At 42.8% G+C, this 27,205-nt stretch overlaps 1 protein-coding gene across 1 annotated transcript in view; it reads right to left on the reverse strand.

Annotated features, from left to right (window-relative positions):
• CFAP20DC (CFAP20 domain containing) overlaps positions 1–27,205 on the reverse strand; it is a 1,688,800-nt gene that overhangs the window by 829,141 nt on the left and 832,454 nt on the right. The window lies entirely within an intron of this gene.

A 27,205-nucleotide genomic window follows, 5' to 3' on the forward strand; every position in this document is an offset into this window, starting at 1 on the left:
TTCCTGTGACATTTAACTGCAAGCCTTACCTGGGGCCTCTAATCAAAAGTGCCGACATCAGACTCCCATCTCAGGATTTGTGAGTCCCTCCCGGATCCATCCTTATGGACATTCGGACCCTGCCACTCGTATTATCTAGAAACATGTTTTCATGAATTAAAGGCTTTTGCCACTTTCATCTCTTCCAGGCAAGGGAGAGTCTGCTACTGCAGCCGTTTTAGATGCCATCTATTATTGTCCCGTCCAAAACAAACCAGGCCAACTAAGTAGTCAGCATTTTGTAATACAACATCCTTCCTTAGCGGCTGGATTGTCCTCTGGAAGTATCGTGCCTATTTGTTGAGCTAATTACATACACAGGGGGAAGGCAAGTCAGCAGAATTGGATTCATTCAGTTTTGCTTGCAGGTATCACCAGTGTATTTTTAAATTTTATTTTTCCACCACAGATATCAAACACCTACTTTCACCACTAAACCAAATGTTTAATACAAAGTGAAATAAATACTTTCTTGAAAGTCTTTAGCATATTATCGGGTGAAATTATGAAAATAGACTTTTATTCACGAGTAAGCCTTTTCGTGGGAAAAATACATTAGTCAGCACAGTGACATGTGGAAGACATACAGGGGCAGATGTATCAAGCAGTTTTACCCATTCTGTGTCTATGGGAAAATGTGTTCATAAAACTGGCCCACAATTCTTTAAATTTTAGCACGTCCCTCTTTTATACATCAGCACCCAGCCCTTTTGTCTTAAAGGACACACAAAGGGGAAACACAGATTAAATACCGACCTACCTATTTTACATAACGTAGGAATATTCTCTGCCATTCGTTACCACAGTGGTAAAATACTGCGATCAGCCAGGGCAGAATGGTGTTCCTTGAAGCCCTTTTTTTATTCAAACGTGTCGACGATGGAAATATGGAATGCAACCTGTCACGTCTCGAATCCCCGACAGCACTGTCCCTTTAATGTACCGCTATTTATGACACCAAGACTCTTAGAACGACGCTTTACGTTCTTGCGTTTAAGCTCCGTCTGTTGTGGTGTCAGTCCAGTTCCTGTTTGCCTGACTTCCTGTTTGGTGCTTTCCGGTTCCGATATCGCTGAGGAGTTTTCCCGGCCCTCGCGCTCTTGTGTGAACTTCGGCTTTTCTACTCCCCTCAGTGTTCTTCTGCTTAGCGGGCGTTTCTATTCCTGACGCCCGCTTTAGTACTATTGCAGTTTGCGGCTTCTCCGTGAACTTTTACCCCTTCCAGGAGTCCCGCCCGGCGGACGGGTCCTTCCCCGCCATCCGGCTGGACTCACTCTCTACTCCTCCTTCTTCCCTGTTGCTCCGCCCAGCAGCCGGGCTTGTTCTCCGCTGTCCGGCTGGGCTCAAGACTCTGTTCTCCCCTCACCTGGGTTGCTCCGCCCGGCGGCCGGGCTTGGTCTCCGTCGTCCGGCTGGGTTTTCACTCAGGCCCCCTTAGCTAGTTAGATTCCTTCCTACCCCTTACACACTTCTGGTGCTTCGCCTCTCGGCCGAGTTCTTCTCCACCAGTTTGCTGGGCACTTTTCCCGCATATTCTTCCCTCACTCATGGTTGGATCCCTATTGGGCATATCTTCGTTTTTTTTGCATCCCTTGGCCTGCTTCAAGTGTGTTCTGGGGTTCTTGCGTGGACCCGAGTGGGGTGCAGATTTCAGCATCTCGACGTAGAATCACGGTAACAGCGCTTTGCGCTGCATACAATATAATTGTTACTGTTATGATTATGATGGAAGCCTGAATGTTTGTCTTGTTTTATAGATTTCCATACAACGGTCAGTGGTGTTGGCAACAGTTTACTATCATATCCGTCAAACTGGTGGATACTTCCCATTGTCCTTCTACAAAATACAGAGTGAGAGTTATACAAGTCAGATTCTTGAACACTTACTTGTATAGGGTGAGGAGAAGTTGCTTATTATTGTTTTCTGTCATCTTTATCACAGCTCAAGACGAATCCCTAATATTAGGCTACTTATCAGTAGTGCGACATATCAAAACAGATGTGGTATGTAATGTCTATGCACATAAAATTAACAGGGTGTATATAGGTGTTGTGTTTCCACTAGATAAGATTGTTTACTTACCTTTCGTTACAGCCCACCTGTTGTCAAGTGTCCATTTTGAGTTGCCACGCATTCACTCTGAAGACCACCATCAAGCACTTTTTTCCCCCAACCTTTCCTTGTTTTGTCTCCCTGTTTTCCCCTGGCGAGCCATTCGATACTCTAGTGTTTGATAGAGTCGGAAGGCCATTTGGGAAGGCTGTGGAATATTCTTCGGATTCCTGACGCTCCTGCGGAACCTGCTTGCAACCATTACACAACCCTTATGTAACATTTAACTTCGATGACAATGGTGAATGTCTTTCAACAAAATACCATAGCTTTGAACGAAACGTGAATAAGCCAATCGGATGTAACCAATTTTACATCAAGTTGTTAGGGAAGAGTCAGGATTCCGACCAAAATCCCTTCAAAAAAGGTTCAATATCTAGGGAGACCAGACCATGCAAAAACGTATTATGGCTAAACGTACTTACAACATACACAGCTGTGATTAGAGCTGGCCTATGACGTGTTTTGGAGCAATCTGTTCTTTGTGTTCACATCATTATTTGTTTCCACTTCAGAGAAAGCTCTCACCAAGTTACTTGTTTCATGAGCCAGGGCTGGTATCTGCATTGAGGTTACAGGTGCAGCCGCCATCTTGATGCTGCTACTCTGTCAGGCACGGTAAGCGTGTCATTCTAGCAGTGCGTATGATGGCGTATTCCATTTGCGGGTATAAGAAACTTTACTCACTGTTCTGACAAAAAAGACTAATATTAATCCAGTTACTCATATCTGCTAGCCAGAAATAGAATCCCCAAGCAAGTGCCCTCGAGGCTCATATCCTGCTCAGATTCGAACTCCTTCGTTCCTAATACTTTTAAATTGAAGTATGGATATAGCAGTAAGTTCACATACTTGTATTTTTAACTTTGAAGCTCACCTTCAGTTCAGGAGCAATCCGCAGTAGGTCACTATTGATCTCCCTGGACGGGGTGTATTACAAAGAGTTTTTGGAGAAATTTAGTTTGATTTCTGTGTATCTGCTACATCCTAATATGTCTGCTGAGAATATCGAACTGATTATAGTTAGCATAAAAAAGTCTCCACACCACTTATCCGATGGTCTACTGGAGCATGTTCATTGACCTGCCTGTAAACATCTGTAATTATCACCACTTGCCATGCATTGTAAATCTGTCAGCATAACTTATAAGCACTTGCTGATACATACCTATATGTCCCCATGTCTCCGTGTCAGCAAGTGTCTGTACCTGGCTATCACCTTCTGCTCCCTGTGCCTGTATCTGCGCGTCTGTGCTTGTATGCAACGATACCCATGTAATAACACCTAATGGCCCCTATCTTTAGTGCCTCTCCCTGTTTCACCTGCAAGTTTATTTATCGAATAGCATGGATCTGTATGCACTTGCCTGTAAGTGCTTACAACAGGAAACAGCGTTTACAACGCATGCTTTACATGGCATGCCATTACAACGCAGTTGTTACGACTTGCGATAGGGGGCAGAAGGTGTTGGATTTACAATCCAACACCTTCCGTACTATTGCACAAACTGGAGTAGGAATAGTAAATTCCCCCTACAGCAAGTTGTTGTAACGATTTGCGATTTAAATCTTCTGCATATAAAGCCAATTTAGTCATAAACCCAGAGAATTTAAAAGGGGAGATGGTGGGATCTACTCTGATCAAATTCTCAAAAGGCCCTATATACAGATTGAAAAGGAGCAGATACATGGGACAACCCGGTCATGTGCCCCTAGTAATATCAAACGAATCCGACTGTTCTCCATTCACCAACACCCTTGCCCCAGGGAGGTAATAAAGATTTTGAACAGCCCTCACCGTGTTCTGCTGAAAACCAAAACTTCTTAAGGTCTCCCAAAGATATGCCCAATGCACTGGTCGAAGGCCTTAGCAGCATCTCAAGCTACTACAGTCAAAGGCAAATTCTGGATCTCCACTATTTCTATGACCACAACAGCAAAAACGTAAGATCATTAAGCTGCCTCCCTGATATGAAACCTTTTTTGTCTGGGTGTATGACTCCCTTGATAACCCATGCTACTCTTGAAGCTACTATCCCTGAGAAGATCTTGTAATCTGTATTCAAGAGAGAAATTGGTCTATAAGAGTCAATTCTCAGCGGATCTTCATTCGGTTTCAATATTAGAGTTACTGTGGCCTCAAACTAAGATATTTATATTGCAATAAATAGGTCTTTCAAGACTGGAGCCACTTTATCTATGATTTGGGAATAGATCTCAATTGGGAGGCCATCTGGCCCAGCCGCCTGCCATTTTCCTGCACTGTCCCCTCATCTCCTCTGTAGCCAAGCCTCTATACACTCCGTCATGTTGTGCAGGGGGTTGTCTTTTAGGTTTTAGGGCTGTGTTTATGTAGTGTAGAGTAGTGTATTTGGGTTTAGGGTAGTGGTTGTGCAGGGGGGAGTCTTTTAGTTTGTAAGGTTGTGTTTATGTAGTGTAAAGAAGTGTCTCTGGGTTTAGGGTAGTGTTGTGGTGTTTGGGTAGTGTAGGGTAATGTGGTGTATGAGGGTAAGGGTAAAAGAGTCAAAAATGTGTAGAAGTTGTATACTTAGTAATATACTGCAAAGTAAATGCATATTTATTACTTTTAAATGTATTTGCGAACTAAAAGCATGCAGTTAAATCTTAAGTAGTAATGGTATTTGCAATGTAAAAACATTGTACTACAAAATTGCGAAGTATGTCTGCTAAGTAACATCATATATTTGTGACTGTTCATAAGGAAGACTGTTTTGCTGAGCCAACACCAGTTTTCATTTGGCGGAGATCTATCTTTTTTTTTTTCATACTCAAACTATCAAAGCTGGAGTATGTTTTTGAAAACTGTTAAAAAAACGATACAGGTGCACAAGGACATTTCTTCCCGTTTGTTGGGATCACTGATTTCCATGCCCCGGAGTGATATGCCTCACATTGTCGTCAAAGGCAAGGACATCTAGTGACAGTTGCCCAATCGTACTGAGGGAAGAGCAACCATCAATATGACCTACAGCCAAGTGGCGCACATGATCCCAGGTCTAGGGTTTCCACTGGCAAAACCAGCTAAGGCTCTGCCCGAGGAAACCTTGTGTGATCCCCCTCTCTAAATGAGGTCGAAGAGTTACAAGATTGAAGGGGCTTATGAACAGGCAATTTATAGCAGTTCACCCACTCTACAAAATTCTAAATGAGTTCCAAAGTGATTTGTTCAAGATCACACAGAGTAACTTGAAGTATTCAAGTGGGATAGCTGAGATTAGAACCAATGTTTCCTACTGTAATCACTAAAGGCAGGCAGGGAGATACACAGGACCTCAAAAATGTTAGTAGGATAAAGAATGATAGGAAAACATGAGGGCATGCGTGGCGCGTGCAGTCAGTAGAGCTCATCAGTAGCTGATGTCATTGTTGGCTGGGACAGACAAGTGAATGTAAAGGGAACATCTTGACTCCATCTGCATGGTGACAGCTGACCAGACCTGCATGTTTCTGAGTAGTAGGAAGAGACAGGATAGCAGAGACCTATGAGAGCAGCTTGAGCATCTCAGTTTGTAACGCTTACTAGTGTGGGCACATGTTGCAGACCAAATGAGATCTTTTAGGGCTGGACAGGCAGCTTTTCTGACAATGAAATCAGCCTTTTAGGCAGCTTCCCCCTTAGGTGCTGCCAGAAGGTCTGCTTGGCGAGTCCGACCTTGCAAACCAAAGACTATGGCATGAAGTTGCTTATTTACCAGCTCAATTCACAGCTATCTTTGAATATTACTCAAGATAAGTGCCATCGTGATTTTGCATATGCCAGTGCAGGTGCAATACTTTTTACTGGAGCAGACTGCCTTTGGGTTATATTTTAGAATAGTCCGCTCAGAATCGCTGCCAGGGACGTGAGAACATTGAACAGCATTGAATGTAGCGGCTAAGCAAGTTGATGAACAGGCTGATTTCCCTGAAGAGCTCGCCCTGGACCATGGTTCTGAACAAACACACAGATGGGCATCTGGACCGGCTCTGAAAGGATGCAACAGTTGTTAGCCATGTCCACAAACTCCAGGCGAGGATGCTAATCACTCTTCAGGGCCAACTTCTTGAAACAGGCAGGACCTGCTCCCTATCTTTACACAGCATGTCAACCACTCGGAATTAAATTACATTTTCAGTCTTTGGAGATGGTCTCTCTTCTCACTGACAACATTTTAATTACGCTAGTTCCCGGGAGGTTTTCAATTCCTTAAAAATCCTGCGCAATCATATCCCGCGACCGGAGTACAGTCATTGTGCTGAAATTCGATGTATACTTGGAAGCGCTGTTGTGTCAAAGTCTGTCAGGACCTGGCGAACACCTGCTTAGCGAGAGCAACATTTTACTCAAAGGAGCACACCTCGAGGGATGGCTCTAGGATATCAAATCACGAATAAAAGATGGCACATGATAAGCACCGAGCCTCTAATAGGAATCATTTGCATAGGCATTGGCTAGTCTGAGATGCTTATTGGCTGGTGGCTCCCAGATACTACCTCTGCTGTAATTACATTGCGTCAGTGACACACAGGACTAGCAGCGGAGGTGGGCTGCGCGGGATCAGATTGGAAAAGATCGTCACTGGGAAATCAATTTCTTATCGGTTGACCCCTCCACTTCTTTAGGGACCAAATGAGCACAAGCAGGCGACACTGCATTTATAATTTATTGTTCGCTTTGCGCGAAGCAGGATTGCAATTTCAAACACAATTCCGTCCAGATATCCGTAAAACATATCTTCACGAAGTGGCAGCAGAAATGCACATTTACAGCGCTGTCCAAAACCTAAAAAGATAGCTTCCAGGTATTAAAAAAGAAAATAAGGTATGGTTACAAAAGTGTCATGTCAGATTCAGTTATTACAAAACAGAGGGCCATATTTTTAAATACTGACATCACTGTCTGCAGTCCGAAAACTGATCAAATGTTGTCTGCCATACTACGGACTCTCGCTGAAAAATGTCCAATTTCTTACTGTACTTGAGTGCTTAGCTTTACATTTTTCTCATGTTTATGTGGGAAAACAAGTGTAAAATCCCAAAGTTAGTAAATCACTAAAAAAAAATAGAAAATAAGCATTAGAAACAGCTACACGTGTGGTGGGATGAATGTATTTCATAACATTGCGTGAAATTTCGCATAACTAGAAATGTAATGAAATCTGATTTAAAGTTTGGTGTGAGAAAATTACATGATCCATTTCCTATATATACTAAGCCTATCTTAGCAAGGTAGATTCAAGTTAAAAAAAAAACGCTCTTAAGTGGTGGATACTTAACTCAATTCCCCCATTGCAGGAAAATAAGCTACAGCTGTGCTGTTGAACATTACTATTTAATAGGATTAAAACAGGAGAACTTCATCACATCATCATTGTAAGTTAAAGCGCAACAAAGAAAACTTGAGCATTTTAAGCCCGTTTTATTGGCTTTAATAAACAATTTTATCGTACCCTAATCAGTTTCCTATGAAATGAAAAAAATAAAGGCAGGCCCGAGCAATGGGACTGATTCCTGCTGCCACGTAGACTAATTTCAATTATAATGTTGATAACTAGGTTAAGACGAAAATCTGTCTTATAAACAATAAGGCCACAATGAGGACAGTTTCCACTTAGTGGGAGGAGACTTTGTGGATATGTGGATTGTGTATTGAGGGTGCTGCTAATACAAGACTGGGGTCTTGAATGCGAGTATTGGGCCTCACTAGATGATGAAAGCTGAAATACCTCAAAATCTGAAGGACATTTTACGGTTTGTTACTGAACTAATTGTATTAATTTGAGGAATCCGAATACAATACTAGTATTGGATTGCTTCCACAGAGCAGCAATGGCAAATAGTTGTGCTCTCGGTATTTTGGGGGCTGAAGGGTGCAGCTGCTGTTGCCTACTGGAGATATATTTGATCTTTGAAGCCGACATCCCAAGCATTATCCAACTAAAGCCTCCTCACTAGCGTCTACAATCAATTCGGTTTGTGCGCAGGCGCACTGGAGGGTTCCTTGTCAAGGGGCTTTAGAGCGTGCAATCATAATAATAATAATACTGATATTTGTAAAGCGCGAACAGCTACCTCACCAGGAGGTGTCCCGGCGCTATGTGAGCAGTTAAGCAGAACGAATAGCAGAAGGGAGGCTTAGATTTTCTGCGTAAAGAGCCAGGTCTTTAATTGCTTCTTAAATCCAGATTTTGTCGTAGCAGATTGGATGGAGGGCGGTAGGGCGTTCCACAATTTCACCGTGCCTGCAGAAAAGGACATGTACTGAAATGTGTGACAATACGAGCTGATAGTGGTCATGGATGGTACAAAAGTGTCTTATCATCTGATCAATGCTCGTCTTGCTCTTGAGTTTATGTGTTCAAACAAAAATCTGGAGCCAGTGAGTGATGGGGTTGTACAGGTGACAATTATGATCTACAGTGTGTGTGGCCAATTTGTGTGCTAGTGTGATATCAAATAATCTATCGGTGCTTTCTGTTGTGTGATCAAGTTGTAATGTCAGTCATCTAATCAGTGGGAAAAAACTTGAAATTACTTATTGGTATAAAGTTGTCTTCTTTTTTGTTTCCTACGAGTTCATGTGGGGTCCTTTCTTGGGTGAGAAACTATTTGTCAAGTAATGAAGGCAGCTGGTGGGCCTCTTTCTCCCACCTTGCTTGGCAGGAGAACGGATTACTCCACCCCGCAGTCAACTGCTTACACAGTACATGACGTGAAAGCATCTGGTGTCTCCAATGAAGGGTTATAAGAGAGGAGAAAAAAATCTTAATGGAGTAAAAAAAAAAACACAAGTGACAAGAATAGAAAAGGAAAATAAATCCCTGGTGTAGAACTGAAGACACTACAAACACCGAAGCTAACATGCCTCTGGATAGATAGAACAGAACTCAGAATAGGTAGATATGAAGGCAACTCAAGGTCCAAAGGAAAAGAAACAAAGCAGAAAGAAACAAAAATAGACGTATGGTGTGAGATGATCCAGATGTCAAAAAGGCACTGAACGTGTTTTTAATGCTAGTTACTTTGGGACACCAGTCCTTTAGCAGTGGAGAGTAGGAATTTGTTTTCTTTAAGTGTGAGCTTAATGGTGAATTGGCACTGTCTAAAACATCTGAGGCCATCTTAGAATGGTCTAAGCACTAAGAAAGTTGCTGCCATAAAAACCTGCCTGCAGTGTGAGCTGTTGGTGAGCATAAACTGTTGCCCAGTCACTGTGCACCACATGCACAAAAGTAGAGAAACCAGTTTCCAGAGGCCTACCTTATAGAGGTGTTCACTGCAGGGTTTTTTGTGTAACTTTTATATAGTGCATGGCTACTAAGATCAGGCGGGAGGTTGGACGAACAGTAGAGTGCAAGCAGTCCAATTAAAGTTTAAATATGTAGGTTTTCAAGGAAATGTTAACGGTTACTTAATCTGTAATGGATCTCAGATGGAGATGTATCTGGTTCCAGATTTTTGTGGCAAGGACCATAAAGGAGGTTCCCCCTACGTTTTCTTCTAAAACAGGGGGACTAATAACAGGCGTGCATTTCTAGAGAGTAATGTCCTACCAGGTCTGTACCCGAGAATCCTCTTGTTCAAGTAACTGGATCCAGTATTGTGAAGAGCTTGATGAGCTTTAAGCGCTCTGAACATGATTCACGTGCGTACTGGTAACCAGTGTAGCTCCTCTCGAAATTGACAAACATGGGAGAATCTAGGTGGCTTATAGAGGAAGCGGACAGCCATGTTCTGTATAAGCTGGAGACTTTGTAGTAGGTAGTCTGGAATTACCAGGTACCGAACATTGCCATAAACAAGTCTCAACAGAATTAAAGCCCTGACCCCTCTAATCTATGCTTCACATGGCAGGAAGATCAGGAATTTCCTGAGCATTCTTAGGATCCAAACGCAGGAATTCAGTACTTCCGCAATATGGACTTTGAAGAAGAGTTGTGTGTAAAACAGAATGCCCAGATTTCTTGCCACATTCATTGTGGAGGAGGTGCATGGTTGTTACTGGGCCAGGCTCGTTTCCACCCAGGCAGTGTGTCAGACTCAAAGAGCTGAATCTCTGTTTTGTCTGGGTTGTATTGTTGCTGGTTCATTCGGAGCCAGCACAGGAGAGCATTCATGCATAGTGAAAACATGTGTTTAGCCCTCACTGAATCACATTTGCATGTGAGCAGTAACTGCGTATCATCAGCACATGATGTGGCCTTGATGCCAAAGGATTCAACCAGAAAAGCCAGTGCGGTCATGTAAACATTAAAAAGAGTGGGGCGCAGGGAAGAGCCCTGAGGAACCCCCCATTTCAAAGGTTTTACCCTGGAGGAAAAGAGTGTCATCCATACCACCCAATCTCTGTTTTCCAATAAGGAGCCCAGTCAGCTCAAAGCTGACCCAGCTATACCCAAGGACTCTAACCTGTGTACCTTAGATGGGATCCTTAAAAGCTCTCCTTAAAAGGTTGTGACCTTTTAAGGAGACATGCACTACAGGGCCACAGTCCTGAAGGGGGCAATACTCAAAGAGGATGCACCGAAGGGAGACTGCACTACAAGGTTACACTAATGGATCAGGTTCAGCACGATGTACCAGGACTGTGAGAAATTAGATTATAATTTGAGGTAGGCAACTACCCACCTACCCCCTGGTAGGTATGGCACAGATCAGATAGTTTTAAGTTTTGGTAATGTGCAAAGTATTTATGTAGTACCAAAACTGTCATAAAATCAAAACACCAAGCAATACAAATTCCAAACAGAAGTAGAAAAATAGAGTACATTTTAATTAGTTCCAGTTCCATTCTGTTCTTCGCAGGTCCAGGAAATGTTCTGAGGGTTCCTGGGGATGCCACATTTATGCATGCTCTAGATATTGGGGGGAATGGGTAGGGGTTGACACCTGGGCACCCTAACCAATTGTCAAAATGTCTCTGGAACAACTCTGCCCACTTTTTCAGTAATTCCTGTGTGCCTTATTGCAATACTCCCCAAAATGCTAAAAACCAGGGCAGTTTAATGCTTGCAAAAATCTTCGGCCCCATTTAACTTGGGCTTGGAGGGTCCTGGGTGTGTAGGGCATTGTCCTATGTTGATCACTTATGCCCTCCCACACCTAACACTACATTCTCTTTTGGAGCAGGCCCTGTACCCACACCAAATCAGTAGCCAGAAGTCTAGTAGGGCAAAAGCTGGGTCATGCAGCACCCACACTGGGAATACACAAGAATGGTCACTGTTTTGCAAGTGTTTCAAACAGACCTTTCAGGCAGAATTCGGAATTGCAGTGCAAACAGGATGTCCACAACTCCCACGTTCAATATTCTCCCTAGCTCAAAGGAGTCCTCCAGGCCCATTCAGATTGACCTGTCAATCAAGCTGACCTAGTGTGTGCCCCTATGAGGAATTTCACACCTAGACAGGGTAAACAAAACTTCGCAAAATTTAAATTTCTTCAATATTTATTAAAAATCTGACTACCACTGAATTACATTTTTAACAGCTATTAAAATATTTTTGTTTTATTAGCTGGGCCCATTCCTGAGCATTATTATTTTAATCTGTAGTCTAGCTTTCTACATAGGACAGATAGCCCAGCCATAATGATGATAGCCTGTCAGCCTTGTAACTGTAGACAGAGTACTATTGATTTTGTACAGTTTACACTTTTTAAATACTGACTGCCCTGTGGGCTTCAAGACCTACATGGGTCGGCTTACTAATATTTAGAAGGGAGGTCTTACACCAGTCAAAAGGATTTTTTCGACAGGCACACTGCAGGCTTTGCACTACAGGTGTCAGGCTACACACGGCGGCCACTAGCCATGTTTGTACTGATATTACAGTGGCTGGTACAATAGATTCTACTGTACACAGATAGCATTTAACTTCCAGGTTCATTTTTCATACCATATAGTAGCAAACTATAGGCAAGCTAAATAAGTCAATTAGGTATAAGCCAATTTAGCTATACTTAAATGAAAAGCAAAGCACTTTACTACTGATTAGCAGGGATAAAGTGCATAGAGTTCTAAGGCCAGAATACATTGCATCCAGAAAAATGGGAAATATCCAAGATTACCATGCAAAAAATATGGATTTCCTTCAATGACTATGAAACTTGCATTGAACAATGAATGCTGACTGGCCAGAAAGGTGGGAGAGGTAATCAAATATGGAATGTAGTACAGGAAATGAGAGGAGCGTGGCTGGTGGTGAATAGAACGAACACGTACCTACTATTTAGCTAACCTATTGAGTGGAGGAGCAATATAGTGAAAGTAAGGAACATCTGTGTATGTGAATAAACCAAGAGTGTGGGGAGAAGAACAAAGGAACCACAATCATGTCATCTTGGAAAAGCAGAGGTGAAAAAAGTTTGAAGGCAATTAAAGATATTATGTAGTATTTCCTATGGAAGCTCTTCAATGTTTTTTTTCATCAGCGCACTATTTCAGTCCTTATCCTTCAAGTGAGACAATCCTATTTTATTGCATTTTATTTATTACACCATTTATAGAATTTTTGGTCCTGCATATTGAGGCAGATTAGAAAGACATTAGAAAAACAGAAAAGTCTCTTCCCAACCACCCCTGAACCCCATATATAATGCCATAATCCAATCTTTGCAACAATCGCAGCTTGAGTCTCATGGCAAATCTCATCTACCCTTTCTCTTGGGTGTGAAGGCCCCATAACCTTCTCATCCAGTGCCATTATTGGTGACATGATGGGGTTGAGAACAATAAACCCAAATCTGCCCCAGGCTTCCTAGATTTTGAACAGTTTCTGCGGGCAACCCCAGGCCTCATTTATATCAGTAGTTTCATGATCATGCAACAATCTCCGCCTTTACACCTCTCCCCTACTGAGGAATCATCCCCATCTTTTCATCCATGGGTTATATCTCTCTTCACAACCAGCTCCAACCTGAGCAAGTTCAGTTTATATCCATAGATTCAATATCAATAGTTATATGGAGAGTAGTCATTTGAGGATCTGGCCTCAACAACCAGCCAAGCACTAAGCTCCGGTCGGCAAAAACCGACACCCATAAGGGCACGATCTTATTGCAGCCTCATATGGTATGCAAGAAGTCACCCTCTGATACTTAACAGCTATAGCAGTCTTCCAAGGAGCTCCCCTGGCTTCTTTCCACTCCTCTTCCTTGAGGGCGGGGGGTAGGTTCTGCTACCAGGCCAAGTGCAGTTTTTTTAAAGAAACAGAGTTACTGTTGATCTGAGTGCATTACACTGAGCCCTTTTTATGCTTTCTTAGCTTGCCCATGAAAGGATTTGCTTCCAGTGGACTGAACTCAGAAAATTCTTCTAACCCCGTTGTGTAAGGTGCAATGGCCTATCTCAGCTAAAGGTAGCAGAAGAATGGACTGCTGTGGTGTTTATACTTCCTCCTGATGTCTTGATAAGATTTTAGTACGACCCTCTGCATCATATTACCCACGGTTGAGATTCCAAAAATATTCAATTTCTGGAATCCCTCTAATGTTGATACTTGTGCAAACATCCTTCCCTCTCAAAGAGGCATCCCCCTGGTCAAACGTCCACCACAACCCATGGTCCTTATGGTCTTCTTCCAAAGCTGCAGTACTAGTCTAGCTGCCGGAGGGAGTGAGGGATGAATCGGTCCTCCATACAGTAAATGTAATACAGATATCCTCCACAACGCCCACTTCTCAGAAAGAAAATGTTCTGAATCATATCTCCTCTCATTGATAATGAGCAAGTGGGAGGATCTATAATAGAACACCATGTTGGTGGCAGTGATTCTTTTGTCATAATGATTTGGAGAATCGAATGATTTGGAGAGGGGTATCCATGGACACCCCCAGTCCCGAAGAGAACTACTAAGGACAGAGGTGATCTTGTCAAAAAAAAGGAGTGTTGCAGGCAATATTGATACAGAAAGCTTGGGAACGCCACCATCATAAAGATTGCTGAGCTACCCAACAGTGAGAAGTGCAGTAGTGACCAAAATTTAGTATTGGCTACTAACTTATCTAAGATGGGTGAAATCTCCTTCACCCAGGCCAGAGTAGCATCTTGTGTTACATGTACCCCCAGAACTCAGAATCCATCTCCGAAAACCTGCAGTTCTCTTGCCCAGCCCGGTCTTGTTTATAGTAATTATAAGAAGAAAGGCCAGCAAGGGATTTTATTAAAAACCTATTTGTCAGCGTTATTAGGACCTGTTGTAAAAATCAGGGTTCCTAGAATTGTTCTCAATCAATCGCTGTGGTAAATCAATACCTTCAGTCAAACAAGTTATATTAGAACAATAAATACAGTGTTACCACACTAACACAGTAAATAAATACAAAAAAACAGGATTTTATATTGTCTGAAGATTATTATTTGTTTTCAAGACAAAGAGAATTTATAAAAAAGAAGAAAACATTTTCATAAAATAGGGTACATAAACAGATATCGGTTAGATAATCAAGGTATAGGTTATCTCCTCCTTTGGTATATCTAAACAAAGAGAGTCCAGACTGCCAATACAAAATAACACAATGATTTCAACTAAAATCAGCAGAAAATCAAAGATGGTACAATGGATCACGTGCAGAGTTGGACAAAGTAGTCGACGTTTCGGTCTTTTCGGGAATTTATCATAAGACCATCATCAGGACAAAAGAAATTCTACATACAGTAGAAAACCCTTTTTACTTAAGTAGAGATAGATCCTCTCTTTATTCAAAAGAAACACAGCAATTCCAGTAAATTTTGATGTTGGACGGCAAAAGTAATTAATCCTTTTATGCCAAAGTTACTCGTGTCTTTAGCTGCGGTGATTTCGAGTATTCAACACAATATCCACAAAATAGTTGATCAGTAACAGGACGACCCTCAGATTTTAGCGGCAGTGAAAGAGGAAACATCCGTCAAAGGTGCGCCGGACCACAAACAAATTGGGTTTATAGTCATGATTAGAAACAAGGACGATTTAGAGTTGTCGACATGTAGACCTGAAATAATTTCACCAAATATTAGAAGAATCTGCAGAGTGCTGGGACCCGAGTCTTCAGGGTCCCTCAGAAAAATTAGAACATAATTTGCGTATAAGGCTATTTTGTCTGAAATCCCTCTTGTACCACTCAAACTCCTCACCAAAGCATCTATTCAGATCCCTTCTGCAAGCGTCTTACAATTGCTATAGCAAACATCAGGGGTGAGAGCCCTGACGTGTCTCTTTGTATTGGGATGGAGTTGGAGCTCGTGCCCCCCACCCTCCCCCCACCAGATTGGCATCAGATAGGTCTGTCTAAATTAGTTGAGGTTAAATGTGAGCATACCTGCCTTTGTTTTTTGAGTAACTGATTTCTTAGTATAGCACTGGTAAATCCTTTTTATCTATTGTATTTTAGTGGCAAACTCAGTTGCTGCATTTTACGTTCATTCAACTTCTTAAAGAATCCATTCTCATTATAGATTTTCATAACTTTATTAAACAGAGGAAAAAGGACAGCCGACACGTGTTTCACCCTGTGTGGTGAGTAGCGCCAGGGCTTTCTCAAGGCTGTAACAAAAACAGGGTACACTTTAAGAAATGATGAACATTGTGACAGTAGACCCCAAAGAGTGGAGGAACGGGTGCTTTGAACGTGAAATAATGATTATTTTTTTTTTAATTCTTTAGGAAAGCTAGTTTCAAAGTTTTCAACTTAAAAATTCCAAAAGGGAGTAAAACAAGTTTCTCAGAAATGCTAAAGCTACGGGACACAGTACTGAGCTGCATTTGTCTAAAAAGTGACATAAGTGGTGACAGTGCCAGTGTAAAAGATCCACTTCCCATAGAATTCGCTAATAGTAAATGAGTAAAGTTCCCATCTTAAGCACTTCTATACATCAGGGACAATATATCTGATCATTATTATCTGAACAAGATCGTTAGTGAGGAGGAAGAAAGATATAGACCTGGGATTCCTGGACCTTTCACCCCGGCTGTAGGTCTGTGTAAATGAGTTTACGTATTTGAGGAAATTTGGTCCGTCTCTGGAGCAGGGAAAATTATTAATTCCACACCCACCCATTCAAAAGCTATTTCAAAGTCCACCAAAAGGGCTGCAGCTGAGCCTCTCAAACTACTTACCAACGCCAGTGCATTATGTAACTGTTGAATATTACGTCGGGTGGTGTGTCTGAGCATGAAGCCAGACTTGTCCAGTGGGACCAAGGAGGGGATCTTTTTAAGCATCCGTTTCGCCGGGCCATAGCCATAATTTTTATTTCCTTATTTAAAAAGTAAATAGGTTTATAAGACGACCAGTGGTATGGTGACCACCCCAGCTTTGGAATGATACAATATCAGCTCATTTTAGATCGGCAGACAGGAATCCTCGATCTTTGGCCTCTGGCATGGCCTCCTCCAGCAGCTCTGCAAGTCTATCAGAGGAGAATTTAAAGAAACCATTAACCCATCGGGGCCCAGGATTTTTCCAGACTTCAGTTGGGTGAAAGCTGTGGACAGATTGGCTGCATGAAGATTCTCCTCCAAGGACATTGTTTCCATCTCTGAGAGTTGCCGGAACGGAAGGTCCAACAGAAACTTAGCCCATACTCGACTATAACTTGGAGTAGTAACTTGCAAAGCAATCACAATACCTTTATCACCCATAACCTTTATGCCATCCAGGCCCATGCTGCGTGTGAATGGGGTGAAGGGAGTTATGATGAAGCATCACGCCTGCTTTGTATCCCCAGTGATATAGGCAGCTTTGCTGGTGAAGCTGGTAATGCATAGTTTGAGCATACTTCATGTCCCTAAGTACCACAAATGAACAAGTTGTTAGGTATTGTGCCTTCAGTGTCAGGATCTGCGACTTCAGATCAGTCATCTCCTGGCACTGTTTGGATTTGCGTAATGCTTAAAAGCCAATTATAGCACGCCCTAGGATAGCCTTCAAGTCGTCTCACAGTATCCCTGGGGATGCTAATGAATGTTTGTTACATGTGAGATATGAGTCTAGCTCCTCGCCTTTGCAGTTTCTCCAGCTCTTGTCCTTCAGGGACCAGGTGGTGAGTCACCATCTGAGTTTGATGTGTGGCCATTCCACTCTAGGGTGCATCTCTACAGGGAGTGGTCCAAAAGACCTCAGGCCAAAATCCTCACTCCCAACTACCCTATCCAACTCCGACCTGGGCTGTCGAGGCATGAAAATGACCCATGAGCACCTGAGTAGAAGGTAAAACATTGCACTTGTGGATGGATTATCAAACAGGCCTAGAGCATCCAAAAATCATGCCATCAGTGGGGCGCAGGTCAAGGATGCTCCAGCCCTTTATCCCAGATCCTGGCTTTATCCACCACTCCGTTCCAGTCTCCTTACATAATTAGGGGTCCCACTAGTACGCCACCCAATAGCTGTATCAAAAGTTCCAGAAAGGTGCTTGTTAAGTATGGAGGGGCATAAACATTCATCAATGTTAAAGGTGTACCATCTAATTGACCCGTGGCTCCCCCGTACCCCCGATTTCTCAACCCATTCTTGTCCATACTAATATAATAAAGTGTTTGAGGCGGGTAATCTCAGGAACCACAGCACCAATCACAACACCCAATACAGCGTTGGAAAGGGCAGTTGCAGCAGAAGGACATAGGCTATGCAGACGCCCACCATATACATTTAAAAGGTGAAAGAACCGTGCCAGCAAAGTTGTCCCTTGTGGGCGTGTCTGCGTTGTGCTGGGGGCGTGACAAACGCTGGGGGCGTGTGGTACGTTCCGCCCTTCATGCCATGTCTCATATTGTGTGCTAATCCCAACCTGCTCCCTTTAAAATACCCCTGCATCCCATAATCATAACCCACCCTTACTCCTTAAAATACCCCAACACCCTTAAACACTAACCCATCTTAACCCTATAAATAAACCCTGTACCCCAAAATCTATCCCTAAACCCTAAAAATACCCCTGTACTCTATAAATACCACTGTACCTCAAAACCCAAACCTACCCCTGAACCCTAAAAATACCCCTGTACTCCAAAACCCAAACCTAGCCATGAACCCTAAAAATACCCTGTACCCCAAAACCCAAACCTACCCCTGAACCCTAAAATACCCCTGTACCCCAAAACCCAAACCTACCCCTGAACCCTAAAATACCCCTGTACCCCAAAACCCAAACCTAGCCCTGAACCTTTAAAATACCCCTGTACCCCAAAACCCAAACCTACCCCTGAACCCTAAAAATACCCCTGTACCCCAAAACCCAAACCTACCCCTGAACCCTAAAAATACCCCTATACCCCAAAACCCTAACCTAGCCCTGAACCCTAAAAATACCCCTGTACCCCAAAAACCATACCTATCCCTAAACCCTAAAACTACCCCTGTACCCCATAACCCAAAACTATATCTGAACCCTTAAAATACCCAAACACCCCAAAACATATACCTCAGTACCCCAAAACATATACCCCTATACCCATACTTACCTTATCCAAACATTTAAAAAAAAACCTGCTTTTACCATTCATGCATTTACAACGAATTGCGTTGTAAATGTATGCGTGGTAAAAAGCATATAAAATGTAATGCCATGCGTTTTAATGGCATTGCGGAGTCATGGTACTTTCGTAATGAAAGTATGCATTGTGATGGTATGCAGAAAGAAAGTTGCGGAATAATGGGCGTATAGCCTTCCCTGGTAAGTACATTGGTGGCACGGCGGCCCACATCTCCAGCAACATACTCCTATTTTTTCACCACCCATTTGAAAAATGCACAGGTCTCTCTCATTGATGGCCAGCACCGACATCCAAACTAACCCATCTCAGCAGTTCCCATCCTAACTGTCCCCTAAATAGGAAAGAAATGAATACAGAACTTGTGTCCTTAACTCTAGCAAAGAAAAGAAAAAAGGGACGAGCCCTCTACTAGGCAAAAATGGAGAATGTGCAGCGCTGGGTTGTTTGACTTTCCATGGTAAAGCCCCACCCCAGTGAGCACACCCTCTCTGGCCCTTGTAGCATTCAACCGTGTCTTCTGTCATCCTTGAACATTTATGGTCATTGGTATTGCCAGTACTGCAAGAAAGTCAAAACAGGTGGTAGGTGGACTGTTTGTGGTGTAGGTAAAAGAGACAACTTGGCACCCTCCGTCTTTTGCTGTCATCCATCTTACCTTATATAGTCACATGGCTTGATGCAGCAGTGTCTGTTCCGGCGGTTACTGTGTGTGTTTTTTTAGGCAACCTCCCAGAGTCTGTTGATGAAGATGGTCGTCCCACAGCTGCGGCAGGGTATGTGGACAAAGCACCTCATCCGGGGTTTCAATGAAAAATGTATGGGAATGGAAGATTACCTTGAGTTTGGCTGCAACTAGTGGAAATCTCTCCAGAAGCTGCTCCAGTCAAGAGCCCTCGGAAACCTACGGTAAGCCAATGAAGCAGAGATGATTCAATCAAATCCTACCCTCCGAGTCCCCCGCCCCAGTTCTTTGGAGGTCGTCGTTAGAATGACTGCTGTGGCATCTTCACTGTGTCCTCAAATCCTGATATGAGGGCTTCTGCCTCCATAATTCTGTCTACTGCTTTTTTCAAGACTTCCCTCAACAGCATAACGTCTGTTCCAAACTCCCCACTTTTAGCCTTTAGGTCTTCCTGGATTGATTAATAGCAGCTAGGATTATGGTTGTATCAGTTTTCTTCTCTTCATGGCAAACCCCCACTCCCATTAGCCCAGTGTCCGCCTCTCAGAAGGGAATGTAGCCACTGCCAGGTGCAATGCTGATGCTGCAGGTCGGGCGGATACAGGGACTTCTTCACCCCAGTCAAGCTCCTCGAGGGATATTGTTACTGGGCAGGGTCTGTGTAGCTCGAACCGGGCATTCACTCTGCCCTCAGAGGCAAAACGCAGCAGGCATCAGTCAAAACCACCACTCCCTGGTGGCTCTCCTTTTCGAGGCCGCCCTACTCTTCGACTTTTCTGCCCGAATTGCAGTTGTTTGAGTCAGGGAGGTGGTAGTACACAGGTTGCTGAAAGATGATTTTGGGGTAGAGTTCAGGAGTTGAATTAGCTTGCGACCGCTATCCCCTCTATTGCCCTTTTTAAACCCAAAGCCTGTATTCCTGTAAATCAAAATGTGATACAAAATTATATAAAGTGTCAACTATGTAGTTAACATACAAAGTAACAACTCAATACTGCTTGGGTGTGACCTGGTGCCTAGGATAATTGGCACATTATAAGAACTGCCACCCCTCCTATCACCTGTTTGCCTCAAAGTCCTTTCTACCACACACATTCTATGTCCCTAAGGGCTGGGATCCTGGCCATGGAGGGTCTGTGACTCACTTTAGCATCTTTGAGTAGTGCCAGGAAGTTGAAACTGCATACCCTTGTGGAGTAACGCCTGGTAGTGCTTGCTCCCCACAATTATACCTGAGACCATATGCCAACCAGAGACAAGACCAAGGCCAGCCCAGTCCCTAGCTCTATGGAATACTGGGCAGTGAATGGTTGATACTTGAGTGTGGAAGTAACAAATAATGGGGGTGATCTAGGCAGGATGTGAACTGGATAGGATTTTGAGAAGTTGACAGACATTTTAGCATTTCCTGAGATGAGAGGGTGCTCCTGGGTATAACCTTTCTGCCAGACTATGTGCATGGTTACTGTTGCATGTAGTCACCCTGCCTGGGCTCTGATCTATGTGGGTATGTTGAAGCAGGCCTCCTGTACATTGCATCAGGTGTCTCCAAAGCAGTTTAATGAGCTGGAGGAGGTTTAGGGGTGGAACCCGTACAGGATACTAAAGAGGAGGAGGCTGTCTGTCTGAAAGCTGGACTTCTAATACCATTAACAGCACGATTATGATCAATGCAAAAAAGTTGGTTGTCTTGAAATGAGGTGAACTTGGAAGGAGCAATATAGGACACTCAGGGTAAACAACTGTTTGTACATGCACATGCCTGGTTTATTCTGGGTGGCGTGGTTCCATGGACATGGTTGTGGCGACCACTGTGGTGGCACACTGCTAAGGTGGATCATGACCTAGCAAAAATAGGCTAGTCATGGGCATTAAGCAACCCACGTGTCTGGCCTACATGTGCAGGACTAAGACTAATGTCACTGCTTACAATTAGGAAACAGAAAACATTGGGGTTTCATACCAAGCTGCTCAATGGGGACAGTTGATTTGATGTGTATCCACATGATAGTGCACAACAAAGGGGGAAAAATGACTCCTCATGGCAGAGTAGACCAGTCTATTAAGAACACCCCACTTCTGACAAGAACTGCGTTTTTCTAGCTTGGAAGGTGTAGATAGCCTGGAGGTTTCTCCACCTCAACAGATATGTTTCTCAAGGTCATCAATGATATATAGATGTCTCTTGAATGAAAGATTGTTGAGGTGACATGGACACAGAGGTATAACTTCTTCACAAGACCGGAGGAACAATGTGGATAAGGTAACAGAAGTAGAGGGATGAGTTTTTTAGCTCAAAGACATTGTAAACAAGCTCCAAGCCACACCAACAGTCCTGTCCAGGACCTCCAAAATCCGTTTGCAAATAGCCAAAGTGAAGACTGCTAAAATGCAATCCAATAGTGGTCATCAACTTGAAGAGGAGAGGGGAAAACCTGGACCTGTTCCAGGAAATGTTGGTGAAGCCCTTTATAAAGGCAGAAGAACTTTCTGCTGTTTCATTATCAAGATTATGCATGGAGGCTGGCAAAAGAAGACAACCACCTGCGCCACAACCAAAATCCTTAACTACAGGAATAGATACTGCATACTGAAGAAGGCATCATGCATCTCAAATGCTCCAAAATTCTAAAGTTTGCAGAGTACAACGAATCAGTACAAAAACATTATAAATCTTTGGAATAAGCCAGAAAAAAGCACCACTCCATGATGTTGAAATGCCTACTCTTTTAGAATACAAAGCTTAAGATCATTTATATTAGCAAGAGTAATTTCAAGTCTCTGTGACGCATGAAGACCTCACCAGTGGATTCTTAAAAAGACCCGCACAGGAAAACCATTCTTGACTAACCAGCACCCAGCATGTTTGAGGGTATGTAGAGCAGAAGAAAGCCTGAACCATCTTGATCTCAGACGAATGAAAAAGATCTTGATTGTTCCAGGGAAAATGAGAAGCCAGAGGACCTAGTGGGAATGCAGAGTTCACTTTAGAGGTGTGATCAGCTGTAAAACCTGAAATTAACAGTAACAGTTCTGCCCAGCTCAAATGCTGTAAGATGGCCTCAAAAGAATTTGTAGTGGGTGACAATGGCAACCTATTTGAAGTTGATACTGTCAACTAATGTAACAGACTCAAGTATGTATGTATGTTTGCATGTATGTATGGGAAGTCCTACAGGACTTTTCAGGAAGCAAAGGTACAGTCCACGACTGTTGGCAGATTTAGTTCTGAGAGTGGAAATGGGCTCCGACTGCGGTTTGATATAATGTTCTTTAAAGAGGTATGTCTCAAGACTTTCCTAAATTGAAAGAGTCTTGGCTGGTCCTGAAAAATCCTGATGGGGTTTTCATTCCACATGCTGGGTGAAAGAATGAAGAAGGTGTTTGATCCCTATTTACTTTTTTTGCACCAGGCTTGATGGTCTCCTGGCTGTGTGTTATGTTATTTTTATGTATTTGTACAGCAGGTTACCACCCATCTGGCTATTCTGGTGCCTCACAGATGTGTGAAGCTACCTCCGTGGTGGAAGGGAGACTTATTCAAAGTTGCCGGTCTACAGCTTCTTATGCAATGCACGCCTAGTTCATTCCAAGCTTTAGGAGCAATGTATGAAAAGGATCGACCTGAGGTCCTGCTTTTCTGAATGTGTGGGACGCTTGCTAGCAAGAGTGGAGGTGCCTGTGAGTGTTAGTGGAAATGTATGCAGCTGTTCAGGCAAGCTGGACCTGTGTTGTGTAGTACCTTGTATTTATAGGTGAGGAGTTTGATGGTAGCATGTTTGTATATAAGGAGCCAGTGGAGCTTCCTCAGGTGTGATGTGAGACTAGTGTGGGAGATTAATTATGAGTCTGGCAGCTATGTTCTGGATGGTTTGCAGTCTCTTCATGAGTTGCATGGTGATTGCTACGTAGAAATAGTGCCGATAGACCAGTCTGCTGGTGATGAGGACTTGTGTGACAGTCTTCCGGGTGTTGACTGCTTGAACTTTCCCAGCATCCTAAGAGTGTGGATGCAGGCCACAGTTACAGCATTGAACCGGGCAGACTTGTCCAGCTTGATGTTGATGATGATTTTGAAGTTCCTTATTTGAGGGAATTGGTGTGGGGCGGGTCCGAGATCTATTGGCTACCAGGTTGAGTCCCAGGGCAAGGTATCCTTTCCGGAAATCACAGCTTCTGCCTTGTCAGTGTTCAGCTTAAGAGAGCTAGACTTCATCCAGATGGCCACTTTGATCATGCAAGTGGTGAAGTTGTTCCTTGGACTGGACGATTTGTCTGATAGGCACAGTACCAGAGGCCAGTGGGGTAATTTAGATGTTCTTGAATATTTAACAAGGACCCCCTGAGGATTCGGATACCGCAAAGTTCCTAGGCCAGGGAAAAAGAACCAATTGACAAAAAACAACCTAGGCAACCTATAGAATATAATCACAGACAAATGGCTACAAGAGGTTAAGAAAATGTATATTGCTTTATTCTCAGATTATATATTAAAAAAAATGCATAACATATAGTACAATCGACAATGGACATGAATTAAAATTTACTCTCACATAAGTAAAGGTTGAACAAATTTATACATTAGTGGCAAAAAAATATATACACGAATTCTTGGATTAAAAGGGAAAACATAGAAAAGTGGCCGATAGGATCTCTACGCGCGTTTCGGCGAACCAGCGCCTTCTTCTGGAGTAGCCACACAAAGCTCTAGAACAAAATATTTTTAATATCTTTTCATTTCCTAGTGTGAGTCATGAGTCCAATCAGACACAGGTCTTTATTTTAAGCACAATTGAAATGGATCAGTACATGGGTACAAAGATATTCATGAGATATAGTGCTTTCCTAATACTAGTTATTTCAAAAGAGCTTAAAACCAGAGGCTCAAATGGATATACATGATATATATAAAATTTATATATCATGTATATCCATTTGAGCCTCTGGTTTTAAGCTCTTTTGAAATAACTAGACTCACACTAGGAAATGAAAAGATATATATTAGATTATCTAGATACAAGACTTGTTGGCTACAGTGTTAAGATGTAGATTGCTACATGTTTTTATACATACAGTTTTAAAGATGTATTATTAATGCAATGTTGTTCTTTTTTAAAAAAATATTTTGTTCTAGAGCTTTGTGTGGCTACTCCAGAAGAAGGCGCTGGTTCGCCGAAACGCGCGTAGAGATCCTATCGGCCACTTTTCTATGTTTTCCCTTTTAATCCAAGAATTCGTGTATATATTTTTTTGCCACTAATGTATAAATTTGTTCAACCTTTACTTATGTGAGAGTAAATTTTAATTCATGTCCATTGTCGATTGTACTATATGTTATGCATTTTTTTTAATATATAATCTGAGAATAAAGCAATATACATTTTCTTAACCTCTTGTAGCCATTTGTCTGTGATTATATTCTATAGGTTGCCTAGGTTGTTTTTTGTCAATTTGTAATTTAGATGTTCAACAGGTGAGGCTGATAGAGGATCCTTGAGGTACTCCACAAATGAGTTCCCGGGCTTCTGAAGCGTAAAGCAACATGTTAACTATTTGGGTTTTTCCAGTTAAGACTATGCATGTCCCTTGGCAGGCTGATCCCTGACTACTAGTCTTGTGTAGTCGTTTAATGAGGTGGGATACTGTGTTGAAGGCTGCTGAGTGGTACAGTAGAATTAGGGCTGTGGTTTTTCATATATTTAGGATCCTCCTGGTGTCATCTGTAGCTATGATAAGGGATCTCTAATTGCTGTGGTCAGGTTGAGGTGTTGGTGGTTGGCAAGATATTTGGCAAGGAGTCAGCTGATGGCTTTTCTAGGACCTTGGCTGGGTATGTTAGTAGAGGGATCAGTCGGTAGTTCACAAGCTTGGCCAGGTCTGATCAAGGTTTCTCCAGGAGAGTGTTTACGGATGCCTGCTTCCAGGTTTCTGGGAATCTGGATGTGTCGATGGAATTGTTGCGGATGAGAGTGAGTCCTTTATTGAAGGTGTGATGGAAGCAAAGGCCTGACGGGTCGCCAGAGCGGATGGTCTTCATCATTGTGGCAGTTTTGTCTGTGGTGGTGGGGTTTTATGTCAGTAGGGCATGTTTACGTTGTCTGTAGCCTGCAAGCTGGCTACAAAGTCGCTGGGGTCGGGTTGAGTGTCAAATTTGTCATATAAGGGTGTGATTTTGATGCTGAAAAATTCAGAGGTTGTTTCACAGCTTAGGAGATGGGGTGAGGTTGCTGGTGGTGGCTATTGGTGAGGTGAAGTCCTTGATAATTACGAAGATTTGTTTGCTTCAGTTGAAGCTGGCATTGATTTTGTCTGCTAGGGTTTTTTTTATTTGTTTGCCAGATTTGTTGGTGGTAGCTCTTCAGGCCAACTTTGAAGATATTCTTATCCATGCCTGCCTAGTTCGTTCTCCACCCCCTTTCTAGTTGCTTGCAGTGCCACTTGGTCATTTTGAGTCCTTCCTTGTACCAACTGGCCTAAGTTTGTGTTCTTGCAGTTTGGTTTTACTCGCAAGGGGTCAGTGTGTCAGCGCAGGTGGTCATCCATTTATTTGAGTTCTTGATGTTGTTTGGCAATTGGCAGGCATGTGGTGGGTGGCTCTCTGAGTAGATGGCAGCTCAATCCTCGTCTTCCTCAGCTATGCTTTTCAGCATCGGAGGGCTGGGCCTATGGCAGTTGATCTCTAATGGTGGGGAATGTTAATTTTGAAGCTGGCGAGAGAGTGGCTGATCCAGGTGATGGGTGTAGGTTTGTTGGTTGTGATATCAATGATTGAGTTAAAAATGGGGTCCTGAATGTGTCCAACGGTGTGGGTGGGATCAGATATGTTTTGGGTGAGCCCAAGGTTTCCAAGGCTTTTGAGAAGTGAGATTGAGTTAGAGGTGGGTGAGGTCCTGTAAGTGGAAGTTGAAGTCTCCAAGGAGGATGCAGGTGCTGGAGTCGATGACTAATGGAGCAACAAAACCTGTGATGTTGTTATTGAAGTTGGCATGGAGGTCTGTTGGCTAGGGTCCCACACATGGTACATATGGTGAAGTTGACTGTGATTCACAGCTTGAAGGTGAGGTGCTCTATGTATTTGGTTTCGGTTTCTGCAGAGGTGGTGTAGCAGATTGTGATTCCTCCCCTTGGTCTGTGTTGTCTCTCGTGTCTTGTAGCCTACAGTGTAATGCATCTGCCTGTTTCAACAAAATCCTCTGTACATCAAAGACATGTCCTTTGTGTGTCTCTGAGCATCTGCCATTACAGACTACTTCCTAATTACATGGAGCCTGTACAAGGTTAGAAGTGCTACTGCCACTGCGCTGCCCAACATAAAAATAGCTGAGATCATGTTTGCTGTCTCTTTTCTTGTGTGAGAGAGACCTTAACAGGGAGTCTAAATGCAAAAAATCACAAAACGCGCTAACTAATTACCTCAAGTATGGTACACAGCATTTTGCTCAAAATAGTCAACAAGAACAAAGAGGTGCTGTCTGCTCATTCTCTCTATACTAGTTCCAAATGAATGAGCGAAGTATGAGTATCCCCAAATCTTAGCACATATACAACTTTATGCTACTGCTTTACTGTCAAAATAGTGAATCTAAAGTATATAAAAGTATTTAAAAAAATATACAACAATCAGTGGACAATACAAATAGTGGGATATTCCTGTTTTCACTATGACTTAATTGTATCTACATTTCAAAATCTACATCACCCTCCAAGAAAAAGTCTTGCCATTTCAATTAGGCACCCATAGAAAGGCAACGCCCAAAAAGGTACTTAGCTTCATAGTAAGAGATTACAGAGATCCCAGGAAAAATAGATTAAACCTGTAAAAAGAGTTGACTAGCTGCTCCTGAATTCACTGTGCCAGGGGGACTGGCCTGATAGCAAGGTGTTCATATTTTTTCAA

This window comes from Lissotriton vulgaris, chromosome 9 (genome assembly GCF_964263255.1).
Source record: "Lissotriton vulgaris chromosome 9, aLisVul1.2, whole genome shotgun sequence".
NCBI lineage: Eukaryota > Metazoa > Chordata > Amphibia > Caudata > Salamandridae > Lissotriton > Lissotriton vulgaris.